At 41.0% G+C, this 6,104-nt stretch overlaps 1 pseudogene; it reads right to left on the reverse strand.

The window, feature by feature from the left end:
- Window positions 1-829: 829 nt before the first annotated feature.
- Window positions 830-1,513, reverse strand: LOC137986521 (uncharacterized; annotated as a pseudogene).
- Between the last annotated feature and the right edge of the window lie 4,591 nt (window positions 1,514-6,104).

Raw genomic sequence — 6,104 nt, forward strand, 5'->3', positions numbered from 1 at the left:
ACTTAGCAGGGGAGTGACAGGCAAGACTTTCCTGACATGGATAATAATAAAAATAATTTTACAAAAACCGAAATGACACCCACATCCGACTGGGTTTGGCAACTTCAGTCAATAAAACCAACAAATGAAACGCAGGATTCCGACTGGGTTTTGCCATACTGGCACCCCAGTAATTATCGTAGGGAACCTGGAAGTCGCTAGTCTGTGGTACACCCAGCCCGCTCCCCTCATAGTAGCTCGCTTGATGGCGTTAATTTGAGAAGTTATTGCGCCTGCTTACTGGATTGTGTCACGGCCGCATTCTGCAAGAATTGTTATCATCTAATCCGCTGTCATTTCAATGACTTATCTGTAGTGGATCAAAATTATTGCCCGTAATGAAATCTTTGACACGATTGAGCTGTTAGAATAAACCCGTGCCAATACTATGCTGCAGATGAAGGCTATATTACACTCAATATCCACTCATTGATATGGGAAATTTGAAATGCCTCCTATTTTCAGTGTCTTGTTGTTCCAACAATAAATAAGACTTTAAACCGGTTTCTCCGTCCTGTGGACCTTTGCATAATCAGCATTTCCTGTGACAGATCTTTTTCCACAATAAACCTGTGTACCATTTCCATTTGCTAAGTTAAGACTGGCATTGCCCTTTTGAAATAGATCTAACAAACATTTTCCACGTATCATTTATGTCTCACAATTGTCTTTCGTAATAAAACACATGTCCTCGATGCATATTGTGGAGTTTGAAAGCCCGCATTGTGTCCGAGGAATCACCCCGGCTTCTTTCGCCAACCTCCCGACATAATCGTCGTCAATCTTGTACTTATGAATATTGTTGAAGAATGTCTACAAAGGAAGCCACCGCATCTTGTGATAAAATATCCCCCGGACCAGCACAGAAGTCATGATAATGCGTTCCATTGTTATCCTCTTCCGTTACGATCCTTTTCCCTTTTCTTTGAACGCGAGGTTTTTTATACAGTTGTCCAAGGTAAAGCCAGACTTGTTTTCGTTGGCTGAGGGTTTTCCAAGACTTTAGCAACGAGTGCGTGTTTACAACCACGCATCGTCAGCTTTGAGTAGGAAGGTAAAATTTCAAATATTTCGCTGCCCATTCGAATCCCATCTCTATCTTTAGAGTTTGCCATTCCCGGAGTCCTCGAAGTAATCCACCTCGGATCAAAATCTCCATAGTGTGCCTCCTCCTGCAATAGCTTTTGGAATGGCGGGTGTTTGTGTGTTTGTCCAAGCATGAAGATTGTCCTTCCAGCGAGGGTTTAGTGAACTATCGGAACCCCATGTTTGCCGTAGATATCTCCTCCGCCTGTCGAAATTATAAGGAGCCTGAAGCTACTATAATGAGAAGAAAGTAGTGCCTGCTGACCATCGTGTTCGAGTAGTCGAGAGACTCCTTGTGTTTAAAAAGAGTCTCTAGCGTTTCTTTCTCGGAAGGTTTTACTCCACAACGGAGGCGTATTGAATGACCAGTTTCTGTCATCCTCGGCATCACGTCAATGCTTGGGTATATTTGCACAGATCTAAGCTGTCTTGATCCTGCATTGCTAGAAGAATAACTCTGCCCCGAACTTCGGCGCAATCTTTAACAAATATGGGTCACACACGGTTAGGGATTACAGCAACATATAGGAAACTAATACATTTCTTCAGCCAGCGCTTGTTGCGAGAGTTAATATGAGCTTCCCACAGACGTCGATTCCTTCTTGCTGAAGCTCCAATCCTTTCGTCAGTCACCTTGTTTTTGTTGTCGAGGCCCCTTTAGGTTGCGGGTGATAGATACAACTAATGTTGACACGAGAGCGACTACTGGATTGGCTAGCTGTCGCTTTCTGAAATAATTAGCATGTTTTCCCACGAATACCCAAACTGGACTTGACTCAAGACATCCGTGACAAAGCCGGAAACTTCAAGCTCAGCTTATATCAAGCTTATATCAAGTGGTTTTATGGAGCCTCATGTCTATTCACAAGCCCACGCAACGGTTAAATCCAAGAAGGAAAAATGTTGTACCATAAGTACGTATAATTCCCATATGAATAAACGTTTTACTCGTCTGTCACAAACAGCATCCCCTCAAACGAAGAGGTTAAGAGCCGAGGCCAAAACTCTTTTGCTAGAGACCACCATTAAAGACGGCATTGTTAAAATTCTTTGAATTGCATTGGTATTGCCGTGTTGTTTCCTCCAAACTTTCAGAGAGTTTCCATGGCAGAACACTACATGCAGGGCGCTGTGATGGGAACCGACGTGGAAATCAAACATTTCTATCAAAAGATTAAAGTTCAGATATAACACCTACGAATCCACTTCCGCTGGTAATTCAGCAGTAATCCCGAGAGTTAAGCCCCATCCCATCCGATGGTTAAACCATTCTGTGTCCAGTTTTTTTTTAGAATTACCCCGGTCCCAGAGCGACATTGATTTTTGAAATCAATGGAACGAAACGTTCACACTCAGCTCTTAGTCTAGCCTGCGAATACAGCCGCCTCCTCATCGCTAAGGCCTGGTTTCCATATGATCGTCCGAATCGCCCGATCGCCTCAGTCTTTTCAAATAATGTTCAAGATTACGAGAAGCGATCGGGATGAATTATATGGAAACACTAACCCATACGATCGCCGCATGATCCGAGCGGTGAGAGCCCCTCGATCATGCACGGAATATAACTCGGTTCTATCCTACTCAGTCGCGCGGGTCGTTCATCGATCGTCTGTTTATTGTTTCCATGTATAATCGTTCCGATCGCCTCTGAATATTAATTGGAAACGACTGGGGGGATCGGGGCGATCTGGACTATCATATGGGCGTTGTAGTGGTGAGAGGGCTGCTGTATATAATTATCAGGCTAGCTCTTGTCTGTCCCTCCCGTTGGCGTGCTTGGTTGCAATGTTTGCCGCGGTCCTAACGTTACAGACGGAAAGGTCACGCAAACGACCAAAACACTTAACAATATCGATGTTGTGTTGCGTTGCACATGTACAGTGTAGTGTCAATACGGAGTACTTTGCCAAAGGGACACGTAAACATTATGACACAAAGAAAAGACTGATCTTTCCACTCATTTTGTTTTTGTTTCTGGCGTAAAATTTAGCACACTGGAAAGGGTGGAAAAGCTAATAAGAGAACACGCGGAATACTGGTATATTGATTGTGTTTTACAACTTTGAAAGATTACCTATTAATCATGAGAAACTACTTAACTATGTACTTTGTAATCGGGTATAATTTCGGTAGCATAGTGCCGGCCGGAGTTTGCTATGGACCGCCAACATCAAACTCGTTTATAATGGAACAAGGCGGTTGACAACGCTCGCGGACCGACAGCCTTCTAACCACGTGTCCGATGAGTAATTTTGCACCATTTATTCTGGTTTTTGTTTGTAATAAGAGATTATTACATTTTGATTTGGCATTTCTATAGACTCCGGTCTGAGCTAATTGCCAGAGTTGTTCTTGTTGGAATCTGTTCAATGAGTGGAAACTTGCTAAATAACGATAGAAAGTTCAAAATGCCATGAATTGAAATTCATGCTAGACTTCGACTGCGTCGCGACACCCGAGAATGTTGAAAATACGCTGGTATGCGTAAAAGAAGATCACATATATATATAATATATCACGAGCACTCCAACCATACCGAAACTTCCCAAAAAAACGAAAAGACTATAATTGCAAAGTTTTAGCCAAGAAACCCATGAGTGTGCAGAGGATGGATCCTTCCTGTCCAACACGGAGCGTGAGATTCCTAAAAAATGATCACATTCATCACGCTCAAATTAAAACACCTTGGCAATCCTCAAAAAAAAAAAAAAAAGATGGAAATTCTGAAGAGACCCCACCTTGTAGAGGATACAGTGAACGTAGAGGCCAAGAATTTCGTTCTTTTGTATTATCGTGGCGGCATTTAATAGACAAGATTGCTTTGCACACGAAGTATTTTTCTTAAATTGGCTGAAGGAGTAATTACCTTCTAAGCAGAAGCCATCGTTTTCTGAAACTAAACTAGTACTTTGCGATGACCAACATGCCTTCGGAAGACGTGATCCGATTATATCGATTATTTTATACTGGTATTTTTTGTAGCATCTCCTCCTATGCAGAAAGAAACATAACAGGAACTCATATCTTATGCCAAGAGATTCTCCTGGCCTTCGAGGTCTGTACCTGAGGAAGCTTTCCTCAGAGAACACAATACAGAACTCTCCAAGGTCGTCCGATATTATGATATTTCATTGCATAAGGTGTCCAGAGTAACCAAAAAATTCGTTTTAATGTCAGTGTTAACCAAAACTCTGTGAATCTGATGTTGTTTGTTGCAGATCGTTTTTTTCGGTGACTGCAATAACCTAGAATTAATTAGTTATTAATTATGTAACTTCGCAATTGGTAGCTATATTTATCAGATAATAGTACATTTCACTTGCCTGTGCTGACCTTTGAATAGTAAAAATCAATCAACAAAAGAAAATGACTATGTAGAAGAAGCCCAAATGGAGTTGCATCATTTTCAAGCACTGCCAGCTACGGTTAATGGTGTTGATATATCTTAATAAGTCTCGAGCAATTGGGAGAGCTAGTCCACTATATTTCCTGGATTGGATTTTTTTACAATGTCAAACAAACTTTAACTTCATCTGTTAGTTCATGATTTCCGATAAAGCGGTCGGCGCCAATCGAGAGCCTCGCCTCTGTTTGAGTTCCCCCGATTTAGACAGAATGAACTCAATAACTTGAGTAAAAACATTGGCTCTGCAAGTGCGTTTTCAACCATCTGACATTTCCTTTTTGTGCTCTTTACAAATGTTTCACGTTTTTGTGAGCAAAGTCTCAAGTTCCCTATAGACGCTACCATCCATTTTCTTCTTTTTCTCAGCTTTTTCTCGCACCGCCGTAATTCAGCTTGTCAGCATTTCGCGGTCGAGTTCAGTTTGTGAATGGGTGATTAAATTGCAACAATCTTTAGTTCGAAAACTTAAAATCACGGGAAGATCGGAGAACTATAATCAATAATCGAAAGAATCAGAAATATCTGACAATAAATGGAACTCCTGAAAAAACCCGAGGTCCAGACACGATTTTCAGCGATATTGATGACGGATGTAGAACATAGGATAAATCCTGTGAAAGAACTCATGTTGTCTAAAATATTGCAAATCAACGGGGGCGCATGTCTTTTAAGCCTGGTTCTCATAATCCGCCGATGAAACAGCGATATGGCCGCCGGCCATACAAGATAAAAGTCACTGCTAGAGACAACTTGATTTTTTAAGACGGTGATGAAAATATGATTGTTTTCTGTATTTTAGAGTGCACGCGCCAGATAATTCCGGTCGGGGTGAATATAAAAACAAGTCGCGAGGACACGTCGCAGCAAACATTCGCCTCGTGTGACGGTTAGTTTTGTGAAAATCATTGTCCACCTCGCGGGAGAATTTTGTCGCTGCGATCAGTTGCACGCGTACGTTCTACCACACATCACGCACTCCTATAGTCTGCAAACATCAGTGACTCTATTTTATTCTGAACTTTGACTCCACGTGATAATCCAACTACGTAACACAGTTATGGGGAAATGGTGGCAAAAATATTTTGTGGTGATGGCCCTTTGCTGTGTAATCAGGAAATCCACCACTTACACGAATCCAACCCATTATGTCACGTCTCACGCTTTTTTTTCCCCGAGCATAATAACAAATTACGAACAAGAAGTGATTTTCGAAAAACATTTGACTATAAAAATTGCGCGATAAAAACATTACTTAAATTCATTTTAAGATTAAAAATTCGCTAAACAGATTTGCTGAACAAGCGACGACGTTTCGACGTTAGCTAACCTTCATTGTCAAGTCAAAAATATTTGAGTCGTAGGTTTTTAGGTCTATAAATACTAAAAAAAAAACAATATCTTATTAAAAGCTGTAACATGAGTAAATAATAAAAATTATTTTCATGAATCACGACATTTTCTTTTGGTATTCAACATCCTTTTATTATTTAACTTACATACTTCATGAATATTTAACTAACTGAAAGTCCGGTAGGGCTTGATAATGTAGCAGGGCAAGATCGGGGCTAAGGAT

The sequence above is a fragment of the Montipora foliosa genome, unplaced genomic scaffold (genome assembly GCF_036669935.1).
Source record: "Montipora foliosa isolate CH-2021 unplaced genomic scaffold, ASM3666993v2 scaffold_226, whole genome shotgun sequence".
Taxonomy (NCBI): domain Eukaryota; kingdom Metazoa; phylum Cnidaria; class Anthozoa; order Scleractinia; family Acroporidae; genus Montipora; species Montipora foliosa.